The sequence below is a fragment of the Ammospiza caudacuta genome, chromosome 1 (assembly GCF_027887145.1).
Source record: "Ammospiza caudacuta isolate bAmmCau1 chromosome 1, bAmmCau1.pri, whole genome shotgun sequence".
NCBI classification, from domain to species: domain Eukaryota; kingdom Metazoa; phylum Chordata; class Aves; order Passeriformes; family Passerellidae; genus Ammospiza; species Ammospiza caudacuta.
The window spans coordinates 90,104,195-90,129,405 of NC_080593.1; the positions used below are offsets into that span (position 1 = coordinate 90,104,195).

The window sequence follows — 25,211 nt, forward strand, 5'->3', positions numbered from 1 at the left end:
CTGAGCAACATGACTCCAGAACAGAGAATTTGAAGATTCAGCTTGCATTGTTGGGATCTTCTGCTATAGATGCTGGAAATACCACAGTTTTGACTTTTTCTTTTATTTTTCAGATTTGTTTAGTGGCTCTGAAACATATGCTTAAAATAGACTGCTATCTCCAAGACTTGTTCTCTGTTAATCAGCAGCAAACAAAGTAAGCCAATGTGCACCATGTGTGTAGAAAAAAATCAAATGGATGAAGACATAATCAGAGCTATTCTTCTACTCAGAGTAAATATTAACAACAGTGTTTTATGATAAACTATAATTGAGGACATTAACTTACTGGGGAAAATAATCTTCCTTGATAAACAGGCACATGTTGCTGTTGAATCAGGTGCTGACAGAAGCAATATTATCTAGATTTCAGTAAGTCTGCCTACATGAGTGTCTGTCTATAAAAGGGTATTTTTTGATGCAAAAGAATATTTTTGTGGAAGTGTTCCTGATTCCAATTTGATTTTCCCACTTGCTTTCTTATCTCACAGAGTTAAATAGGTTTCAGTTCTATTCGCATTTTTGCAGCTACAAGAATAGCCTATATACATATTTATCTGTACCCATGCATATTTAGCTAGATGTGCTTTCCCAATTGCAATACTATCAGAAGCTTTTATGCTAAGGTAAGCCTCATTTTTGGTCCAAATTTATATTTAGATTATTCTGTCTGTTGTTCTTGTACGTCTGAATCTGTGTAATTCTGTTTGCGTCAGTGGCACTGCATATCAGATTCACAGTTGAAATAGAGACAAAGGCTATGCACCTTAATCTGTTTTACTGTTGTGTTATATTTGTAATAGAGAAAAGAACTTTAGTCCAGATTACAGCAGTAAAAATAGAAATGTGAATTTCATGTAAAAAAAACCAACAAACCCCCCCACCCCCAAAGAAACACACGCAGTTCATTAATAGCAATGGAAGAAGATTAGAAAGCATTGGTTCCATTTAGGATTATACAGTAGGAAAGCATTGGTTCCATTTAGGATTATACAGAAGAAAAATTGTCTGTGTGATTTTGGAAACTTTTTGTTTGTCTGCTGTTTGTTTTCCAGTAGAACTTGCTGTATGCATGGAAATTAAATTGTTGGATAGAGACGCAACAAAAGCAGGAACTGATCACTGTGAATTCATGCACTATCAGAAAAAAAAAAAAAAAAAACAAACAGAAAAACATATTCAGTAGATTGATGCAAAGATGGAAATGGGCAAGAGCCTTGATTCATAAAAGAAATCCCAGATATCTTCAATTTTATTTTGGCTGTGGTGATTCATGTCTCTTCAGAAGTTTCTCAACAACAGCAACTGTTGCATGCTACCTTTGAAACCCACATGCTCCCACTGAAGCAGGGTTTGAATCAGCATGGAATTTGGCTTATCAGACTGTGTCTGGGAAGCCAGCAGTTTTTTTCATGCCAGATTGCATCTGGATTAAAAACTGAAGAAAAATGTAGTGACACATTGTGAAAAGAAAAAGACAGGCTTTATTGGCTTCAGTGAAATCTCATAATCAGATAAATGCTTCATACTTTGGATATAATAGTTATTTAAGCAGTAATTATATTCATTAAATATGTGCTTTAAAGTTAATGTTGCTGGAGATATTTCAAGTATTAGAGATGTTCACATAAGTCACTTTTCATATTTAGAAATACTTTCATCCTCATAAGAATTTCATGCTTTTTGATGTTTTTATATGAAAATCAGAATGGAAGAACAGACTATTTTGTCTGGAAGTCACAAGCACAAAATAGTTTTGTTTGTGATCATGTCTTAAGAAGACACTCATGCAACATCCTAGAGCAGTATGATTTTAATTGAGCAGTGGCTTTTTTGTCTTAGTCTGAAAAAAACTGAATGTTCTTTAGGTGTACATTAGTAATCTGGGCAGAAAATCAGAAAATAAAAGTTCCTATCTTTATTTAGGAGGTTAAGTCAGCTGAAATTGATTCTCTTTCCTAAATGGAGTCTGATCAGCAGTCCTGTTCTCACCAAGGATAGAGCACATTGGTGCCTGCAAATTGAATGATAACCTAGAAGAAACTGTATGATTGCCAACACCCTCTCCTGAACACTTGTCAAAAGCATAGCTGTGGAAATTAGCTATTTCTAGCTAATCATAGCTAGATTATAAGGAATGTCAGTTTGATGGAGGTGAGGAAAGGAAGGGGCAGGAATGGGACTGTCAGAGTTAATTCTGCAAAATGATATCTGGCAAAAAAAGCAATTAGGGTTATTTGGACAGCTTGCCCAGAACAGCATATTTCTCACCTTTGTCATTCATAGAAGTAGTAGCTGCCTGTAATAGATACATTTTTCTGTAAAGCTGAAAAAAATATAGGTCGTGTTTAAGCAAGCTGTTGTAAAGTTTAAAACTAAAAGGGTAATCCAAATATAACAAGTAGTTGGGTTGCTCACTACAGTACTAAGGTTCTTATTTTTTTTTTTCAAGTGACATATCAATCGGTGTTTTGTGTTAAAACACAGTATAAGGCAAATAAAATCAAATTTTATCACTGCCTGTGCTAAGTGCACTGGAAGAATGAAGGCTGAGGTGTTTTGACTGAGAAAAGCGTGTCAGCTTTGCAAGAGTCTTGCAGATATGAAGAAAGATGGAGAAAGAAAAAATATAAACTCACAGTAATCTGAAATCTCAGCAGTTTGCCCCAGTTTTACAATATAACAGAACAGAATGAGGTGACCGACTCTCACAGCATGCCACCACTGGAGTTAATACGTTGCTGGCTGATGACAGTGATTATGTCAAAAAATGCCTATATAAGGCACCCTTAGGATTAATTATCAGGTAAAATTATGAAAATTCATTTCTGTAAATATTGCTGGGAAATTCAGATGAAAATACTGACTTCTGCATGGGCTTTTGGAAAGGACTGGTTGATAGAGGTGGAATAACAGCTCACATGGCATAGAACGGTCTGCAACAATGGAGGAAGGTCTCCCTTGGTTTCCTCACCACCAACCAATTCCTGAGCTTAGCTGGCCTAGCCACATGCATTTAGGTTCCTTCACCAGTTAAAGGATTTGCTCTGCAATTTTCCTGTAGCTCTGAAGCTCTTCTGAGGCTTTCTATAAATAACAGTAAAGTCCATCAGGCTCTTACTCAATTTTTCAGGAATATGGTGACTATTGGAATGCACAGGCTTCTGGATTTGTCTCCCACTAACATGAGCTCTAATGTGAGACAGGGCAAACAGAGGTCATCATCTAACACTAGCACAGTTACAGGGTTTGGGATATGTTTTCTTGGCTTTTTTTTCAGATGCCCTATCCTTTTTCCTTGCAGTAAGAATAGATTTTCCTTCCACTTTCCCAGTAAACAGATGGTACTGCAGTCACAGAGCATGCAGGCTCACATGGGGTTAAATGGTTTTCTCCGTTTCGGATTTTGTGCCAAATAGATTTAAATTCAACATTGTTTGTTTAGGATTCTGTACTCAGCATTTTGTATTAGATGAGAAGAAGCCCTGCATTTAAATTATTCAGTCTTTAGGACTGATGAAAATTGTCAATCACCTTCTCACATATTTAACTTATCCTAAAGGATGCTTACAGGTGCAAAAATTCACATCCAGTTGCATTTATATATTCTTGGTTTATTTTGTCACTGAGCGACTGTCCTCCTTGCCTTCTGATGTATTGTTGTGTTGCTCTACAGACAGTGGGCAGAAATCAGGTTTTGGGTACAAAAATAATAAATTCCATTTTCCTCAAATTGATAAGACTGATAGAGAAACAAATAACATGGAAATGTTACACATTCCATGACATTAAATAACCATGGCTGGCATATCCTGCCTAAAGTAGGAGAAATGCCACTACAGCAGGTTATTTTCTTCATACTAACTGCAGTAAATATTATAATTATTTCTGATATTTACATTTTGTCCGGGCATCAGAAGAGATGGTGGTAACTATGAAATGAAAACAGGGCTGAAATGAAGGGGCAATGGGACATGCAATGTGGGAGGCTGTGTGCGACAGACCCGAACCAGACAAACGCCTTTCCCATCCCACAGTGTCAAAATGCTTCCACCCCACATCAGGATCATAATGTTTCATTTGAAAAAATTAATAAGTAAATAGTTGGCAAGATCATTCCAGGACCAATGTTTTCAGAAGCCACACTGGCGTGCAAGGCCCAGGCCTGCTTGGAGTGGGAGAGAGGCGTAAGTTTGGCTACCTGTGATGGCATGTCCCAAGTGTCCAGTCATCATGGGGGCATGGGAATGGCAGGGACAAGGGATGAGGCCCCAGGCTGGCACCTCCTGGGTGCCCAGGGTGCAAGGAGAAGCATGGACAGTGTGGGCTGCCAGGTAAAATATCTCCTCATGGAGGAGCTGGAGGCAGCGCTGCCCCTGAAATGGAGCGGCTGTGGAGAGCTGACAGGCACTGCCTTTGCTGGCTTGGGGCTTGGTGTTAGCTGGGAGTTCTTCCTGACACAGATGTGGTTTCATTAGGAAAATCCCACTCTGCCATTTGAGAAAAAGTTGGTCAGGGCTGCTGTATTCTCCCTCCTGAAACGTCATGGGCATGGTTATTGGTTTCTTTGGGTCTGGATTGAAGGAGAAAGAAAAAAAAGCATAAAGAAGAAACTTAAAGTGATTCTGTATGCCCTTTATCTTACTTTTATCTACCACATACTAAAAATCTTGAAACTTAAATGTCTCACTAAGTGATTTAAATTTCTCACTACACTTACATTACTCTCTATAATCTATTTTACACTTTTATAAATTCTAGTCTATCTTAAAGTCTAAGAAATTTTCTCCATAAATAAGACTTAAAGTCAGTACTCCCCTAGGAGTCAAGACACTCTAAGAAAACCAAAAAATATTCTCAGTACCCTAAATTTCCACACATGGCAAGCTAACCCCACAGTGGGAGAGGTTTGTGCTGTTGAGCTTGTTCTGGGTTTGTGGCTACTTCAAGCAAAAGAGACTGTCCCAGAGAATTGCTGGTAGGCTGAAATTCATGTTCATTCATTTCACATTTGCCCTTCTGCAGATGAAGGTCATCAATCAATAGAAAACAGTTGTCTTTATGCCACATTCCAGTCTTGAAACAAGATGAAAGCCAGTTGGTGATCTCCAAATGGTAACAGCCTTTAGTAAAAAGATGTTTCAAAGAATAGTGATGGTTAAAGCCTCACCACTGAGAAGTGATTACTGAGCCGACACTTTGCAACTCTTTAAAGCCATCTGAGGGAAATTGCCACATCCAGTGCCCCTCAGAGTGGACCATGACTTCATACAGCTTCATGCAGGACTGTTTGTACTGAGCTTGTGGTTACTCTGTCCTTTTAAGGTGAAATGAATTTTTGTGAGAACCTCCTTATGGACTTTAAAAATACCCAAACATAATAATGAGGAGGTAGAAATACCAACCTCTGAGCAGACCTGCAGGCATATGCTCCCAGAAGGACAGTGTAGATAACATGTTTTATTTTGTCATATTTAGAAGCTTTCCCTAATGCTACTGAGCAAGGCACTCATACTCAAAGCTATACATTTTTTTACTGCATCCTGCAGGTCTCTGTACTCCTTTTTTCCTTCTTGTGCATCTGGATAATTTTTTTTGAAATATCATTTTCTGCCTGACTCAGCCGTTGTCTCTATGATAAATCTGAGGGACAGGAGAGGGGACAGGCTCTTTATCTAGCAAAAATTTAATGAGATATGTGTTTCTTTCAGCTCTTAGTGGGAATAAAACTCTCTTTGTAAAAACCCCTGAGAAATTTATCCAACTGAGGGTTGTCGGATTTACGTGGGCTTTTTTATTCATTTGCTAGCTTAAAAAAGAAAAATCAGGCCTAGCAGTCAGGTGTACCATGTAGGTGTGCAATACACCCTAGAGGACTATGAAGCTGATGAATAACTATCTTTCTATAATGCCAAGTATCTAATCCATGATATATAATAATACTAATTTTTTAATGCTTTCAGAAATTCCCATGTAAAGGAGTTCTGCAAAAGCAAAGAATACACTTTATATACATTAAAAAGCATCAAAACGCTTTGGTTAGACCTCTGTTTTCCTTGCTTTATGATAAATAGTTGGGAGTAATTACTTTTATTTTATATAATTATTTATGACGTTTCGAATTGAAGAAGGTTTCTAAGTACATAATTTGAATGTAAAATTGTGGCTTACTCATCAATGTTCAGTCCTAAAGAATTTTTTTTATGACTTTTAAGTGTATCAGGTAAAAATAAAAAAAAATATGGGATTGAATCTTTAAATTAGCATGATGTCTTGGGAGGAATAACTGGCTAATGAAAGTCAACAGCAGCATGTGAAATAATCATTTATTGGAGCTACAGGAGGCCAGCTGTCAGATGGGTTTCCACTGAAATACTTGTCCATTTCTGAAGATCTTTCATTTTGTTGTTGTTTTACTCATTTGAGGTAAAGGGATCATGCTGTCATTTTCATCACTGCAACTTTTACTTACTTGTAAGTTTGGAGTGGGCATAGGAATCATAAAAGGAATAAATCCTTGCAATTTGCTAAGAAACTGAAACCCTCACTTCTGGTAATCTGCCTGTCATTTGCAACCAGGGAGATGTTAATATGAAGGCAGGTTTTTTCAAAGGACTTGGGAAAGAGAATAAATTCCCATCACTTGTCCAGCTGCTGTGTGCAGTCACCAAACTCTGAAGACACCTACACTGTTTAAAAATCTGTTTGTGACATTTCTGTGGTTTTGGAGGAATGCCCAAATCAAATAAATGGGTAAGCTTTTACACAAGCCATCAATTGTGTATTTCATAGTTAACTCTCCTACCATCCTCATCCTACCGTAATATGTCCTTTCTAGGCCATGATATTTACATACATTCCCTAATTTCATCATTGCTCTTCCCAACACAAATATATATACTCCCACTTTCTACCTTTTTTGAGGTGTAGCAATGTTAACACCGACTCTTAATATTCAAAGGCTGATACCTATCTGCTATATTTACTCTTCAAATTACTAGATTTTAAGAATTGGATTTATCATTTCATTACATTATCTGTTTTATACCTGCTTACTCCTCTGCTGAGGCCTCATTGTGTTATCCACACTGGCCTCAGCATGAACATGTATTCCGGGGCAAGGTCAGAAGAACCAGATCTGTGAGGAAGTAGTGCACTGTTGTGAGTTAAAGCCTAAGATGGAAGGTGAAAAATGCTGCAAGGACTCCCATGAGGCCTGAAGAAACAATGGTGTCTTGGGGAAGGTGTTTGTGTGTTTGCAGGCTGTTTCAGTATTAGAGCTGGTATGTCAGGATGGTGGGACTGTGTAACTAAAGGAGCTGAATGCTGAATTGGGGTCCTTGTAGTGGTTCTCTAGGTACTCCTGTAAGTGGTAGAGTTTACCCCCTTGTTACTCCTGATAATCTGCTAAATATAGAGATTCAAGTTTCTCCCCACTCCTGTATTTATCAGCTTCATCAGCACCACAAGGCAGAAAATGGTCGTTTGATTTTTACAAAGGTCCTGAACAACATTTGTGACTGACACATGGTCAACTTTCAGAACTGGAACAGAGTGAACAAAAAACTTTTCCATGTTCCTGATTGTCTTGCAGTCAGTTTTGATGGGAAATAGGACTAGGATGCTTGGTCTGCATGAAAACAGAAAACACACATACAAGCTGTGGGCATTTCTCTGCTCAGCACAAACTTGCCTTACTGCTCAGCTGCAGGCAAAATGCATCAGTGAAAAGCAGCACATCAAAGCATGGAGGAATGAGTATGAGCTAGGGCAGGCTGGGGCTGTCATCTAGCAGCAGCAGTGCCTGCTGTCCCCTATAAAGTAGCTGGGGTTTTCTGGCAGAGCTCTGCTGCTCGCTCTAAGCTTTGCTGCAGTGGTGGTTTGGCTACTCATACCTGACTTAGGCTAAGTGTGTCCACAGATGACATTGGTTGCTCTTTTGGGACACAGTCAAACCACATTTACACATTTGTTTGTGTCTTTGCATTTGTGTGAGAGCAATTTGCTGCAGCAAATTACAGGTGGACTAATTTATTTTTAGTCCAGACTGCCAGCATCTCAGGATCCAGTCAAACTTCTGATTTTGTCTCAGAGGTACTCTCAGCATCTCTGTTCAGGAATATATTGAGGATGGTAAGAGATATTTATGGAGCTTTGATTCTGTGTTGTCACACAGGAGTGAATGACATTTTCAGGACTGAAGAGTTTAGTTGAACTGAACATTGCCACTTTTAAAAGTGTTAATCTCCTGCAGCTCACTCGTGCTGTGATGATTCAACTCTAGTTGTTGCTGCTTTGCTGACTACAAGATGATACTGTAATACCATGGCATTAATTACTACTGCAATAACTCAGGAAGGGCATGGCTAAAATATTTAATTCTTACTGTTTCCTGTTTCTTACCTCAGAAGAATAGTGTTTCAGAAGGCATTTAGGAACAACTTAAGCCCACTGTCCTTCAGACTGGTTTTGTTCTGTTTGCTCAAACACGCCAGTTTGTACTTGCAGTTTTTGAACTAGGGTAAATTACAAATGTATCTCCTATATTCATTTACTCTTTTAAAGTAATGGAAAATTTGTGACAAAAGGTGTGACTTGCATGGGAGATGTACTTAGGGCCTTGATGTATCCAAAGAGACTTGAAACATTTTGGCTTCTACAGTGGAGATATAGTCATGAAATTGAAACAACCAAATTAATCATTTCCTTAATTTTGTTTGCCTGGAGTATTTTTATTTCAAAACTGAAAGCAAAAATATACGAGAGCAGCATAGTATAAAAGCATATAAATGTTTCTATTTCTTTCAGAATAATACAGAGGTAGTTGTGTTCCTGATGCACAGTGCTTGCAGCCTTTTTTGCTTCTCACCCCACCCCAGCAGAGGGGAGGCTGGGGGTGCACAAGGAGCTGGGAGGGAACCCAGCTGACCAAAGGGACATTCCATACACACAGCATTATGCTACAGCCTACAGAGCTGGGGGGAGAATATGGGAGGAGGGGATGTTCAGAGTGACAGCATTTTTCTTCCCAAGTCACCATTGGGTGTGATGGTGTCCAGCTCTCCTGTGGATGGAGCATCTGCCTTCCCATGGGAAGTGGTGAATAAATTCCTTGTTTTACTTCCCTTATTAAACTGTCTTTATTTCAACCCACCAGCTGTCTCACTTCCACTCTTCCAATTCTCTCCCCCATCCCACCCAGGGGAAGAGAATGAGTGACTGCAAGGGGCCTCCTTGCTGTCTGGAGTTAAGCCATAAGTGCTCCCTTCCTGCCTTTATGCAGCTGGGGCTACAGAGCAAGGCTGACAGACAAGTCCAAGCGCGAAATGGATTGTGGCAGGGTGATTTCTTTGGAAATGGTCTCCTTTGCTTTGCTCCTTTGGACTACGGGAAAAGAACATTGCCCAGTCAAACCTGGTGTTGGTGATGACTGTGACTGCAGTGCAGTGGCAAGATCTTCCACCGGAATGCATAAATGTTCCCTTTGGGGCTGTATTTTAATTTTAAGTCTCAGTTCTATCATATAGAGTAATCTGTGGATCAGTTTGACTCCATGCTGAAGTGTTCAAATGGTTTAAAAGGTTTGGGGCTGAAGTAATTCGGAATAATATCCAGTGGTTTGCTTGCCATGTTTTTAAGATTTTTTTAAAGTAGCTATGGTGAATTTTTTTTCTCATTTAATAGGAATCACAAGAAAAGACAAACTAGTCATAACTTAATTTTTTCTGAATAATAATTTGAATTTACATGGAATTAGGGAAGTTTTTGTGTGTCTATTTCATTTTTTCTGAAGTAAAAAATATTTAAATCAAGAACTTAGGAAAAATGAGCAGATTTCAGGTGAACTGGAAAACATGGAAAAACCATAACATTTTTTCAACAAGAACAGTAATGCTACATAATCAAAGGACAACAAATGTTTATTGTCTGGAGGTAGAACTAGATAGATGCCCAGTGATGATTTGTAAGCGCCTGAACCAGAATATCCACAATAGGTTTACCTGTTTCAGAATTTACTCTGCATGTTCACACAGTGTTCGTTCTTATGACTCCCATTCCAATTAATGTCTTTGTTTTTTTGTTGGGGTTTTTGTTGTTTTGTTGTTGTTTGTTTAATGAATAATCTATTACTCTGGAGTTCTCCTTAGCAACACAGAACATAAGCTGTGGTTTGTTGAATGATCCTTGCAAATTCAGACCTTTCCTAGTAGCATCACACACATTGTTTGATTTCCCTTCCGCTACGCATGTCTTTGAAGTTTTAATGGAAACCTGCCAGAAATTGTGACGAGGTAAAGAACTGCATATTTTCAACCTCTCCCATCTCCATGCTTAATTTATAGATAGATCTTCATGTTTGGGCTGGGAGAGTCTGTCTTAAAGTTTATGGAATGGGATTTGACAATAAAAACCTACAACTCTGTATCCCAAAGCAAGTGAGCACTGTGAGGTTGAACAAAATGTTGAAATTCACCCAGGACACTGCCAGAAAGCAGTGAAATGTCCTGGTGTTCCCAACTCAGGTTTTATCATCATGATCTCATTGCTCTGCAGCAATGGTGGGTTATGCACTTACCAGGAACTGACATGGGATTCATTCACAAGCTAAAAGTTGAAAATGTGTATTAGGGGGAAAAAAGGGGGGTTAGAAAATACTAATTATAATCGAACACTTTTAACTATGGAAAGTCTTTCTAATGTCCATCTTGTAGCTGTCTAAAATTACACCAAATAGAATAGTATTTTTGTCACCAAGGCTATTATAATTGACGTTTTCACCTACAATTTTCAAAATGCATAAGATCAAAATCCACCTAATTTTCACAAACATGTCTGTGACCTCTGAAAATTTTTGTGAAGGTTTCTCTTACAAGAGATATTTTATTAGATTTATAACTATTATTTATGGTGCATCTATGTAGTTCTTCTGAGAGAGAATTTATAGAGTTGTAGACCTTAGGCTTGGAAAGATTTCTCATTTTTCTCTTCTTTTTCTATACTAACCAATACAAATGTAAGCTAGAGAATAGATAGGACAGAGGAAAAGATTGAACTAACTTTAAATAAAAGTAATGATATTTTATGGCACCATAAATAGTAGATCATCATCACTAATCACCTCAGAAGTCAGATTAGGAAAATAGTGGACAAGAGCCCTGTGGATTTGAAGAAATTGGTTTTGTAAACTGAGAACAGAAATATCCTTGTATTCTATCCAAAGTCCTCTTTCACTTAGAAAGGATATAAAACCTATAAGATATTATAAATTTTTAAAAAATTATTGCATTACATATGTTGCCTATGGTTTGTCAGCTTTTGTTCCCTTTTTCGCCAATCTCAGAAAAAACAGAGATCAAAACTATAATTTTTGACAATGGGATTTGAGCAACTAAATTGTTATGTGGATAAGGAAAACAGATAACTCTTATTCTAACAGTTTCAATATTGATCTCATGAATTGGTTTATAATACACTGTCATCTCAGTTTAAAAAACAAACAAAAAACTCTGTTCTGATGTTAAAGATTCAACTTTGCTTTTTGAATAACATTCATGTGGCAGGTCATCATACAGGTTAAAGCACCTTCATCTTTAATCCAAGGTACAAGGTTTTATGTTAATGATGCCAGATTTTCTTCATCATTCATTCCTAGAATGAATTTCTTTTGGAAAGGATAGTAAGAAATTCCTGACATTGTATAGGTCTTCTTTCCAAATTTTGTCTTGCTAAAGATTATCTTAATAATCATCTTTTGAAGAAGGAGGTGTGGGGCCAGCAAAACTATTCCATCAAGAAATATCCTGATATATAAGCATTTGAGACACATGAAACCTTGTTTGTCTTAGAACTTGTGTGTTAAAATAAATGTGATCCATTTATATGTTTCAAAATAGAATTAATTAGGTTGGTACATGAAGTGTAGGGGGAAAAGCATGTTTTTAGGGGATTCAGAATCCCCTTAAGCCAAGACATTTTAAAAAAACCCTAAAGATACTTGTATTTAGAATTTCTAAGTGTACTGTAACTGTGCTACATTATCCTGCATCATCATTTTCCATTTAGTTTGCCTCAATACACAGAATATCTGGTCCTATTTTGTAATAAATTAATGAGTACTATGGCCTCAGCAGACCATTTCATATTTTCTTTCTCTGAATGTTCATAGAGAAAATACAAGATACAAAGGACTGAACTCCCCCTCATCCTGCTTTCCTCTTGGAAATATGGGACTTGGAACTGAAGCATCAGTGTGGGTGTAGTTTCAGTTCCAGTAACTTTGATGATGTTCTCCCACCACCAAGGCTGAGAATAAGTGCACATCCCCACTCTTGCTAATCTGTCAATGGCATGGGATTGTGTTTCCCCAGGGAGGCAATGCTGCCCACTGGCACCATTGCCCAGAGCAGGCAACAGGAGCCAGCTCCCATTAGACAGATGCCATTCAAATATGTGTGTAAATTGATAGATTGCTTCCAGGGCCAGCTCTGGGGTGGGTCTTGCAGTCTGAAGTCTGGGGAAATAAATCTCCCTGGGCCCCAGGCTGGTTCCATGCACATCCATGGCAGGCGTGTCTGTGCTGCGCTTGCTTTCAGAAGTCAGTACAGGCTGAGGTGGCCTTCTGTGGAGAGAGCCATGGTCCTGTGCAGCCCTTGCCCACCCCAGCTGCTTGACTGGACCCAGTCTTATTCCTAAAGAGCTATTTCAGTACACAGGCATAATCCTTCCTAGCTTTGCTGGTCCTTGCTAATTTATTTGATTCATGGAATCAGTTATACTGTGGGTATATGGGACATCTCAATTCCTATGCAAAACCAGGCTGCATCCCCTGGTTGTTAGCTCAGGAGATGCTGTGCAGTTAGAAAAAAAGGAAAAATGAAGTGTCCTATTTCATACAAGGGAATCCTGCTAAGAAGTCCAAGCAGAATTCATAAGACCTCAGGCAGGGAAGCATTTGTATGAGGGGGCAGAGCTAAAAACTGAATCTGTACTATTAAAATGAGAAAAGGAAGGGAAAAAAAGCATCAGATGAATGGTTTTAGTAGGCTGGTGAAAAAGAAGTATAAGAATTTAACAACTTCTGGAAAGTAAGAGACAGTTAAGGCAAATGCCTCTTTTTTTCATATTATCTTGTGCTTTTAGAGCTGGTTGACAGCCCAGAGAATTACTGGCAGGCCCAGAAGGGAAACTCTGCCTGTCTTAACTGTGACAAAATCTTTGAAAGAAGACACAGCCATAATGTCAGCATTTCCATAAAGGAGAGCAACACCCCAGAGTCCTGAAAATTCTTCAGAGCAGCTTCCCAGCAGAGCTTTGTGAGGAGTTCAAAGGGGCCATGTGAATTCACAGAAAGTAACTAGGTTGTCCTGTCTCCTTTCTGCCAGGTAGGGAGTTACCTGTTCTCCCACTGAGCCAATAAATTTCTTTTAGAGTGGAATAAATAACATGAGGGGAGAGAGAAGCATTCAGGGGTGGATCTCAGTTTCTGCAAGAGCAAGCACTTCCTCCAAAAAGCAGAAGATCCTTTTGGGCATAGGTTCCAGGCATATGGCCATTGGCATTTTGGGCTCTTGAATAGCTGCCAGATCTGATGGCATAGGTGAAGCTTGAAATTACTCTTAAAACCTTCTAAGAGCAATCATTGCCCTTTGAAGTAATCTTCCTTGTTCATGGTACAAGCAGAGGGCTCAAAAGCACAGCCAAAGAACAGCCCTTCCTAGTGCTTCAGAGGCAGGACAGAGTCCCTCTTTCCTATTAGGTAACAGAAGTAAAATATGCCACTGTGGAAAATGGAGATTCTAGAATGCCAATGCTGACAAGCTTTGAGACTTCTTGCAGATGAATCCCATGTGGAAAGCAAGCTGATCCTGATATCAGTGTACCACCCAGGAATTCAGGCTTTGGAATCAGCCATGGATTTTACATGGGATGGGAAAGCTGTTCACTTTCAAGTTCTACAATATTTGGACCTATTCCTGCCTGACATGTGCAGTCAAAATGTGTGTGACCAATGGATGAACTATGTAATATTATATCTGTGATATCATGAATGACTGCCTGATACTCCATAGCCTTAAAAATTATGCTAATAACATTTTCACTGGGTAATGAAACTATTTTTTCAAGGAAAGAAAGGATTATGGGGAGAAAGCATGGAGAGAAGGGGATTTTCAGCAGGTGTAAAATTATTTTATAAAGAAGACATGAACATTTGAATTCCTGATGTGGACTTGTAGTGTTTGATCAAGGGATATATACATTGGTTATCTGCAGTAATATATTTACCTGTCAGCAGGGACATGAACCTCAGTACAAAACAAAATCTAATATTAATGGAAAAACTCCTAACTTTGACTTTTTTTTATTCATTTCAGTTTCTTTTAGGAAACATTTTAGTGTGTTCTGTTAAAATGTACCTCATTTATTTTACTTTTTCTTTTTTTTTTTCTTTCACCTATGCCTTTATGCATTCAAATACATTGTAGCATCTACAGGCTCTTTTCTGAATCAGATTAAAGCATACCATGTTTGATGAACCCATAAATAAAGACTTCTATTTTTGCTTCTGTTTCAATCAATGTATATCCACCAAATAGAGGAAGAAAACAGAATATATTTTCCCTTCGGTTGTTCTGGGTCACCTGAAAGTTAGAGATGGAAAAATGTGTTTGAAAACGCTTTTTGTAAAACTGGATCAATTAAAACAATCTATGGTGCAAATTTTTGGAACAAGATGTTTCAAGGAGAGGAGGAGTAAGAAATTTAAATTCACATGCACTAACATAATTTTTTTTCCTTAAATAGAGATCGACTTTTGATTAAGGTGTTGAAGCAAGAGTATTTTACACTCTTGTAATACTTCAACATTGTGCAGGAAGCTAACGTATATAAAGTTTGGTAACAGCTGGGTGAAAACACTTTTTCAAATATTGTTTCAGATGGAAGTCAAAGTAATAAAGAGCTCTTTGTCAGCAATACAGTTGTTGTGTACAGAACTGTGTGAAGTCTTTCAATTGTGCATTTTAACCCCCATAGTCTAGGAAAAATAATGAATTTTAGAAGGCTTTTGTTGCTCAGACTTCTTTTAAGCTTTTACAAATTCAGGGCTTAAAGTACATACAGTTTGACATGCTAAACGTACATTTTACTGGACTTTTGCATATTGAAAAGGAAGATTTTTTTTCCTGAAGTAACTAGAAAAGCCAACCTGAAAATTGCGATATCTGGTAGCAGTGCCTGTGGAAGCAACAGGTCACAAATGCATATATAGTTAGATGAGATCCATTTGAAGTGTTTGCTATGTCTATCATCTATATAGTAGCGGGATTTCTATTTCTCAGTAAAAATTTTAATATCTGAGGCATATTCTTTTCAGGTGCTTTCTTATCTACTGTCAATTTGTACCTTTGAGTGGTGGAAAATGACCTTTATCAATGGTTAGGACACAAAGACACATTCTTTTCTCTTAAATTTGATGTATTTGTCTGTTTTTTTTTCTTACCTTCTGTATTTGAAGTGTACATTCTTATTTAAACGTTCTTTCTTACAAACACTTTTTATATTTTTAAGCCATGACTACTTCAGTAAATGACACCACTTCTCCAGAGAGGGGTTGTAAAAAAAATAACATTGAAAAAAAAGGGAAATAAAAGGAAAATTTATCTTCTGAAGCAGTTAATCTACAGCAGACAATTTCCTATATTACATGGATATTCTGAAAATGCAAAACAGCATCAATTCAGTAGTTTCTGGAGTCCAAGGAGCCCATGTCTAGCAGTCAGGAAAACAACCTTTAAAGAACGTGGAAAAAACCCAAATCGCTATGACAGTTCTGAATTTGCAAAAGTGCAGATACATCTACTGAAAAAGCCTTTTAAAGGTAACGTTTAAATGTGTGAAAGAAAACCGATCAAAAATTTAGGATATAGCCTGCTTTGGTTTGGGTTTTTTTCCTCATATCTATATTTTCCTTTGCTGGTAACAAATTTTTACCTGTTTTGTTCTGCCTCCCCTGCCAGTTTTAAATTTGCCCCTGCCCTACATTCCCATCTCCTACCAAATGCTTCCTCTCCCTTTTGCTGAGACCTAATTTTCTGCTTGAAAACAAGCCAGGTGAAGAGTTCAGATGCCTGTTTATTTAAAATACTGAAGCACATGGGGTATCATAATTTCATGCAACAGGCACTGATCATGAGCAGTGGGCTCTTATGGAGCTGCTCCCAGGTAACATCCTCAAGGTTCCACACTCAGAATGGTCATTTGTCCTTAATGCAGATCATACAAGACTCGCCCTCCCTCCCCTGCAGCAAAATCCAAAAAGGATGAGGAGGACACTTGAAACCTTTCTACTTATTCAAAGAAACCAAAACCTGCAGCCATTATTTTTGCAGAGGAAAGCTTGTAAATGTAGAAGAGCAAATCCCAGAGGAAAGCAGATGGCGAATAAAAGTGCTCTGAATTTTAGAAGTACCCTATTTTATTTAACAGCTTTAACAATTTAAGATGTATTTAGGTTCTCAGATTTTAGCAGAAAGTGTCTCTTCTATGAGTATTATCATTCCTGCAATGAGCGCCAGGGTACAAGGCAAGGTGCAGATGCTCACCTAGGAAGAGGCTGAACATTTGGGAAGGAAACTGCTGGTTATTTTAGCTAGGGCAGCACAGCAGCTGGAAATAGGGTCAAAACATTTGAGTAGTTTTGGCGATCTGGAAGCTGTGGAGGTCTCTGTGCTGGGAACAAAAGTGTTCCTATGTCCTTTGCTGACAGCACATTGCTTTTCCCTGTGGCCTCCTCATCAGCCTAGCTGGTGTAGTGGCCAAGAGGAGCAGTGACTGGGGGACACTGTGAGGGCTGGCCCTTCTTCACTGCACCTTTCCCTTCTGCCCTTGGATGGTTCCTTTGCTTGGCTCCTGCTTGGATTCTGTTTAACAAGTTTGCTTGGCTACTAGAAATGATCTGCTAAATCTAAATGCTTGTTAATATTGGTGTGTCTGTCTTTAACGTGGGATGTCCTACTGTGACAACCAGTTTTACAAAACTGTGAGACAGTGATCATGTTTTCCACTACCTGATGTTTTTCTATTTAACCCAATACACCCCTTTGATTAAGATCAGCTTGAGAAATCTTTATAAGAAATGTCATATCAAAGTGGGTTGTTTGATAAAAAATGGTGAAACATTTCCTGAAGATCGAAGAAGGTGATGCAGTTATTTTAATATAACTACATTATTATAATTCCATGTTGATTTTTAATTTAGTCTACAGTTCCCAAGCACCATCTAAACAGAAGAGAAGTTCAGATCCCTTGCTTTTCTGCAGTCATTGACTCTAGTTAAGGGACTGTTTAGGAGCTGGTGAGCTATATTGAAGTTAATAGACCTGAAAAGGGGTTTGCAGTAATTTTATTGATAATGCAGAAAAAATTAATCCTAGTTTTAAAACGGCTTCCCCCAATTTAGTAAATTGTTGAAGTTGTTAGAATAAAAATAGCAATGGATTTCAAAAGACAATGATTTGAATCACCAAGCACAGGGAGAGGCATCTTGCTGTAAGTTCCTGCCAGTGCAGTAATTCTAAAGATGAGGGAGGAGGACAAACAGCAGTAGTTTAGAAGATGTGAAGCCCTACACACAAAGTCCCCTTTTAAGGGCTAAACTACTAGCCACAGAATGACTCAAATGTTGAAAAGATCAAAGTTTTAGATTGTCAAAATTCAGTGTATTGATTTGGAGTAAAACAAAGCTGCAAGCTTCAAAAGTCAGCACAGGCCAGTTCCAAATTCTTGGTGCTTTACAGGCAGCCAAGAGCAAAGAGAAGAGAGGGTGAATGTAGCAGGGAGCTGTGTGCTGATGGGAGCCCTTCTGACAGGGGGTTGCAGGATTGGAGCTTCTGATTTCAAGGCCAGGTGGTGTGGATGTAAGAACTAAAGGACTAAAGAGAAAAGAAGAAATTCCTGTGTGGAGAGTGTGCTTGGAGAGAGGAAGGAGACAGAGGGCTTTGACCCACATTTAAAAACAAGAATTCTATTACTTTGGAAGGTGTGTGTAACAACGCTTCTTAAAACAAAGAATAGGCATCCTTATATAAGTCAAAATGGAGTTTTAGAATGACTGGGGCCTAAATTTCTGTGGCAGGAGTTATAATTACATGCTGAATACTAGTGTATTAATTGCTGATTGGAAGTTGGGTTAGTTCTCAAGTGATGGAAGAAAAAGCACAAATTTTGTTCTTTGAATTTAGAGAAAGATGAGACGTTTGTGTAGGTATCTAACAGCATAATGGTTTGTTTGCTAATAAGATTTTTGCTAATTTTAGTGGCATTATAGCAAATGCTGCAGTATACATATAAGAGTAAGAATAATACAAAGAACATTACCTGATAATGTTAACTGCTTTGCACTTGTTCTCATGAGTATTTTGGATAGGCACAATATCTGGAAGCATCTGCCAACAAGAAGCACCCTCAGAAGCAGAATTCACAAACAGGATATAGAGTTTTTAACTAGTTAATTGTTTTCCTTTTTGTTTCTTCCTTGTATAGACAGTACCTTTCTTTCCCCTTTCATCTTTGTGAGCTGACCACTTCTATTACTTTCCTATTTCTGCTGAGGCTGGTAAGCTGGTTTGATGCATTCAGCAGTCAAAAGTGCAGTTCTCTGTGCATTTGTGTTGGCTGACTAAGCAAAGCGAAAGAGGCTGACTGTGAAAGTGAAAAGGTGATTTACGCTGGTGTCATAGTGTTGTGCAGTAATAAAACTCAGGGATTGTTGGACACACATTATATTGTACAATTATATAATTATAAACAATATAATTGGAGGCAGTTGAGCTTGAATGCAGCAGGCTGTTATTTAGCAATCATCTCTTTCAAGGCTCATTAAACACAGATTTATATAGAAAACCAAAGCTTTGCTCTATAAAGGCTAACTGTGTGGTGGCATTTATTCCCTAAAATGTAATGCATAGATCTAAAGCTGTCAATGTCTGTAATGGATTTACTCAGTGATTGTGAATGAGGTTTTTCAGCAGATATGACAATCCCAAGCCCTTTGCCTTTATTTGAGGCATTTTTTCTGAGAGTTTATTTGTATGTCTGGTTTGGAAAGCTAAAGAGCCTACACACACGTACATCTGTCATCTGAGATTTTGAAATCTGACAAGCAGGGACAATAGAAATGGTAAAGTGTTTGGAAGGGTAACAAAGATCTCTTGACGTCATTTATATTTTGTTTTTACTTTAGCCCTTTAATATTTTGTAGTCCTGAAATGATGATTTTATGGGGAAGAAAATTAAGAAGCAAAAAATTTTGTTGCTCCTATCCCAAGGAATTTAGTTTTATTACTTGATATAAGTTTTATTTAAAAATGTAAATGTATAAGAATTTTATGAATAAAGAAGAAAAGCCACAGAACTAATAACATCCTACCATGAGGAGATCTACAACACATGTGTTGGTCCAGTCTCACTCAACCTTTTAAGAGTTGGCAGAAATTTGTAACATAAAGTTGTATTTAAATATTTCTATATATAAACTGAAATTTAGGTGTTTAAATATTTTTCTCAGGTTTTTTAGTATCTAGAAGTCTATCTGATTTTTATACAGAGTTGTTAAAGTACTATATAAAAAACTAAGACATGTACTTGAAAGGAGAGCCTGCAGACCACCTCTCTGGGTGCAGCCCTGTGAGAGCGCAGCTTCACACTACCAAGTATCTGGCCCACATGTGCTCAAGAGAGTTTTGCATTTGTTATCATTTCACACATGAATTTTTAAATGCTTCATTTTAATGGTGTCCCTGACATTCAGTGTTTCATTGCTGTTCCTTCTCTCAGTGATCTGGGGGGGTCTGACAGGTGCAAGGCTCCTGTGAGTTTTGTCATGCCTCTGACTGCACAAATCTCTGCCATGGTGCTGGTGCTGCATCCCTGTTCCCAGAATGCAGTACCTGACCTCAGCAGCTTGTGGCTGCCAGCCTTTTAGCAGCTTACTGCATTTTGCATCACTGGCTTTCACTTTGCTGGGTCAGAAACATGTCTGCGCAATAATTGCAGTTTACTTCAATTCACCTACGATACTGGAAAATGTTAATTATTCAAGTATCAGTTATTGTAGATAGATGTTTGGAATGCATGTAAAGCATTGTGCAGTTGATACCTTTAGCAAATATATCTTAGTTTTAGCCTTTAGTAACTATGATATAGAGTTGTGCTTGTTTCAAAGCTGTTTTCCTTCCCCCACTTCAGACTTGTTTGCTCATTTATCTAAATGCGTTAACTTGCAAGGTTTCTCAGGTTCACATTCCTGAATTAACAAGGTCCAACTTCTTGTAGCACTATTTTTAAAGTTTAGAGATAAAGTGTTTCAAAATGCCAGCCATAAAATTCAATGTTTCTTGGTAGATTAATATTTTTTGCTTTTCATTAAAAAAAGAAAACTATATTTTCTTAGGAGCATAAGGAGCATAGAAGCAGTCTTCACTGGCTCCATTGTAAAATGGTCTCACAACATTATGACAATGGTTTGATAGAAATGTTTTTGCTTTTTTCCCCTCTCCTTTATGCAAATCTACCCAATCTAACTAGGTAATCTAGGTAGTTGACTTGGTTTGTGCATTGTGTTATGGCTTCAGTATTCCATGGTTTCAGAAGTCCATAGATAATGAACCTTAGCTGGAAACAGACTTGGAAAAGCCGAACTGCTCCTGTTAATTCTGTATCTTCTGAGTGCACAAGCAGTGCATAACTTAGGTCCCCAAACTTTTAATTTCTCAGTTACATTAAACTGTTTTTAAAAGAAAATGCTGAGTTATGTTAATTAACACTGCCTTTTTTGTTTCTATCTAAAGTCCTCTCAAAAATAAATTGCCAGTGGTCTCCTGGTGCTCTGGATGAAAGAAGCAATCCTTATCTCATGCTTTACAGAAGTTCCTGGCTAGAAAAGAGTACAATGTGGAAATTTATCTTGGTTAATCACTATAGTATAGTGTGCAGGCTTCTATGATTTACAAAATATTGACCCCAAATCAAGAACTCATCTTTCTACAAGTGGTTTGGCTTTGAGGTACTCTTTCCTGATGTACTACAGCTATGAAACAGGAATTGTTGTATCACAGGGTTTGATCACCCTATGGATGGCAGAAAAGAGAAGCAGCATCATGGGATTTCCCTTAAAATTTGTGTTGGCAACATCTTCCCGAGGTTCCTGGTTCCTTGGGAGCCACAGACACAGCATCTCCACCACAGGGATCCCACATTGTCTTTGTCTTGCATGACTTTTGCTGTCTGTGTGTCCTTCCCATGAAGGTGAGCAGATTATTCTTCAGGACATGGAGTTTTGCTCTGCTTATCCCATCATGGCTGGCTCATTGGGAAGCTCTGCACAGGCAAAGAGCAGTAGCCAAACAAGCCTTCATCTTTAGAGGCACTGTGATACCTGAGCTGTTGTTCTTTCCCATACTTGAAACAATAAATTTTTATCTTGCCTCAGACATTAGGGAGTAATAACTTAGAGCTGAGGGTCTTAAAATTGTTACTTGAGGGAGAATTAAACAATACTTAACAACATATATATAGTAAGTGTAAAACAACCTTAAGAGGAAAACAGAATTACACTCCATGCCAAATAGTTTGCTCACTGAGAAAATTGCAATTTTTTTGAAGCTTTAACTCTTTTGAGAAATTGGATATTGGTTTGTGTGACTTCCACATTTTTCCAATTGTATTTGTATCAGTTTTCATATAGTGCATTTCCTACTCTGACAGGTTAGTCCAAAGATAAAATATTCCCTATTGTAAACAGCCATATTGCAGACAAACAGCTCAGAGCACAACTAATAGGATTCACTCACAGATCTTTTCCATCATTAGTATTGCATAACTGTTTTGTGCACTGAAAGGTGATGGTCTTTTGAAAGAAGGAAGCAAAGAGAAAATTGAGACATGAACTCCATCTTGATGTAAAAAAGAAATGCTTTCAGCTCTACATATAAGGAAATACGTTTGAAATTGAAAAAAGAAAAACACTGTGTATTAAATCTGGTGAATCTTCAAGCTGATTTTTAAAAATCTAGATAAACATATGTATCAATGATTGAATATATTGCTGATATATTTCCATTACACTGATTTTGATTCATAAATCTTCCTCTAAGCAAAAAATGCAAATAAAGAGAAAGACACTATAGATTTAAAACATAAAGAGTAAAATTCTCAAAGAAATTATGGATCTTGCAGCATAAATTATTTCTTTTCCCTTCAGATTTTGGCAAATAGATTATAAAGATGAGCTAGATATGCCAGTGTTTATCCTGCCACTCACCTTTAAAATGTTTTCAGATCCTCATAGAAAGAGGCTGTGAAAGCCTTTCTCAGTCATTGCTTTTCCTATGGCAGAGCCAGCTCAAGCGCCTGGACCACCCACAGGACCTGGGCACCTTCAGGGAAATGTAGAGGTATCCTTCTGAGATCAGCAGGGCCCTGCCTGAAGGAGCTGGTTTCATTTATTATTGCTAATAATTGCAAAGACAGGGGTTGGACTGCTTCTGAGGAACTAATGCAAATATTACTTCAAAGATATTCAAGGCACAGGAAATGTAAAGCAAAGTGAAGTGTAATCCACAGGGGTGGGGGTGGAGAATCAGCTTTGGCTCGTTCATTTGAAAGCAGTGGATACATTTAATCTGAACTGCAGAGCCCTGTCCAACTGGTTAAAACCTCATCTCTTTTAATTACTGAAGTGTTCCCTAGAAAACTGTTCTAATAGCAAACAAGTGCTGCAAATCAGCACAAAGGAATGTGTAACTCTTCTCTCTTGTAAGCACATGACAAATCAATTTGCTTGCAGGCCATAGCAGAAAGTTGGTGGTCTGCATCTCTTACCTCTTCATACCGAGTATGCTGTGACAGAATTATTCCTGAGGAAATTTCCTGATGCATTATAAGGCCAGACTGCTGGTTTGAACCTTGCAGCATCTAACAGTGTTAAATTTTACTTTCTTGTTTGCACTTAGCTACGTGCAAACATGGCTCACCACAAAACAAACAAACAATGGAAATAATGCCACTGTCTCAACTCTCCCAAAAACTATATTTTAAAAATTTTTTCCTCCCTCTTATATCCTAAAATATTGATGGATATCTTTCTACCCCAAGGCAAGAAAAGGGGGTCTGGAGGATATCTTTTGCCCTTCAGTAACTGCTCTAAATCCCTGTCAAGTTAATGGAAGTTCTGCAACTCAGTTGAGTAGAAATGGGATTAAGCCTTTGCTTACTGATCCCATTCTGATGGAGTCAAGTTTCCTGCATCCATATCACATACAGAAAAACAGGAAGGCCAACATTAATGGATATTGCTTAAAAAAACTGTATTAGGTGTCATAGGTTAAATGATCCTGACTTGTGTATCTTTTCATAGCCTACTCTGAAACAAGATTTCTTGTGCTGCTTAAGTGGAGTCAGTGAAACAAAACAAGTCAGCAATGGTGGATTCATGTTTTGTTCTTCACTTGAGAACTTACATTTCTGTTCACCCAAAGATGGAAATTGTGTGCTGTATCCTCTCAAGCTCACACTTTACTGCTTTCATGCTGGTAGAGAGTTGAAGCTGCTTTCTTTTCAAGAATATTAGCACTATACATATGTTCTACGCACATTTATGAGTGTTGGACACCTCTAATTTCTGCTTGCTTTCTAGTGAATGCAGGCTGATAGGGAGTATTGTTTGTCTTGCTTTATAGCTCAAGAAATATCAGCAAAATTGTTCAAGATCTTAGGCTGAATATATGAGGACTAAATACTTGACGGCTATGATTTTTAAAGAGCCGATTTTATAAAAATGCAGTGGATATAAGGGTCCTGTTGGCAGAAAAGAGCCCCTTGTCTCCCTGACAGTCCTTATTGTCTCTTTTCATTTCCCTTTTGCACCCCCTGCTTTTGGTTTTTCTCTGAGAGAGAGGATATGTAGAATGGAGCAAAGATGAAAAGTGGAAGTAAAATCCTTCACCAAGGATTTTTCTCCTGGAAAGCTGAGAGGCCTCAGAAAAAAGGAAAAGAATTCTAATCTCATTTGCTTCTCCTGTGTTGTGCTAGTTTGGAATGTGTTTGGACATTGTTTATGGTGATTACCTAATTAGATTCTGGCATGAGTTGTTTTGACTCATTGGCCAGTTGGGGCCAAGCTGTGTCGGGACTCTGGAAAGAATCATGAGTTTTCAGTATTATCTTTTTAGCATTCAGTAAGTATCCTTTCTTTATTCTCTAGTATAGTATAGTATTCTTTAATATAATATAGTATAATAAAGTTATAAATTAGCCTTCTGATACAATGGAGTCAGATGCATTATTCTTGCCATCGTTGGTGCATCCCTGCAAATACAATATAAAGGAAGAAAAATGTGGGTTTTTTTTTGATCTTTGAAGATTTATTCAAAGGGATTCATAAGAATTTGTGCATACCAATTCTAATTTTTCAGTCACTCTAGCAGGTTTTGTACATCTTTCTGAGATACTTCTTAGAGCCCAATGCTAGACCCTAGTAAGCACTGCATAAATATTTAAAAAAGCTAAATCACTGATTGGGAAATCAGTGATTTATCAGTTCATATTTGAATTGTAACAGAAAGTGAAAAGAAAGTTTTGGGATCCGAAGTTGTCTGTGGAGCTAAACTGCTTTTCATCCTTCCCCAAATCCATGGTTTGTTAGCCTGTTCTAAAGAGAGCAAGACTTTATCATGAGTGAAAATGTTTTCTTCATATTCAACAGGTCAAGTTTTCTCTGGATTGAGGTGGAACTGTGGCTTATGGACATCTGATGTGATAAGTAAGTTGAATTTTATGTATTTTATTGCATTATTACCAATGACAAATTGATATGCTAGTGTAAGTGCAATTTATTATCTTTCTTATTTTGCATTTTTACAAGTAGCAGTGAAAATTTGCCTTTCTTTCCATTTCTCCCAAATGACACTTCAACAGCAAGGTTTAAATTGTTAGAAATGACTATTTTGTTTAGAAACAATACACATCAGGAGCTGTTTAACAAAAAAAAAAAAAACCTTCAACAAACCTTATTTCTTGAAATAAGATGTTAAGATATTCTATTGTGAAAAAGGATATTTGGGCTTGTGAGAAGACAGTTCAGAAAATCTGGTGCAATTGATGTACAGCCCATGTGC

General features: G+C 37.8%; 1 protein-coding gene across 2 annotated transcripts in view; it reads left to right on the top strand.

Moving 5' to 3' along the window:
* Positions 1–25,211, top strand: part of LOC131568899 (poly(rC)-binding protein 3-like) — a 496,267-nt gene that overhangs the window by 173,140 nt on the left and 297,916 nt on the right. For both annotated transcript variants that reach the window (XM_058821076.1, XM_058821067.1), the window contains exon 4: positions 24,800–24,856. The gene's annotated coding sequence lies outside the window, so the exon portion shown is untranslated. The remainder of the gene's footprint in view (positions 1–24,799; positions 24,857–25,211) is intronic.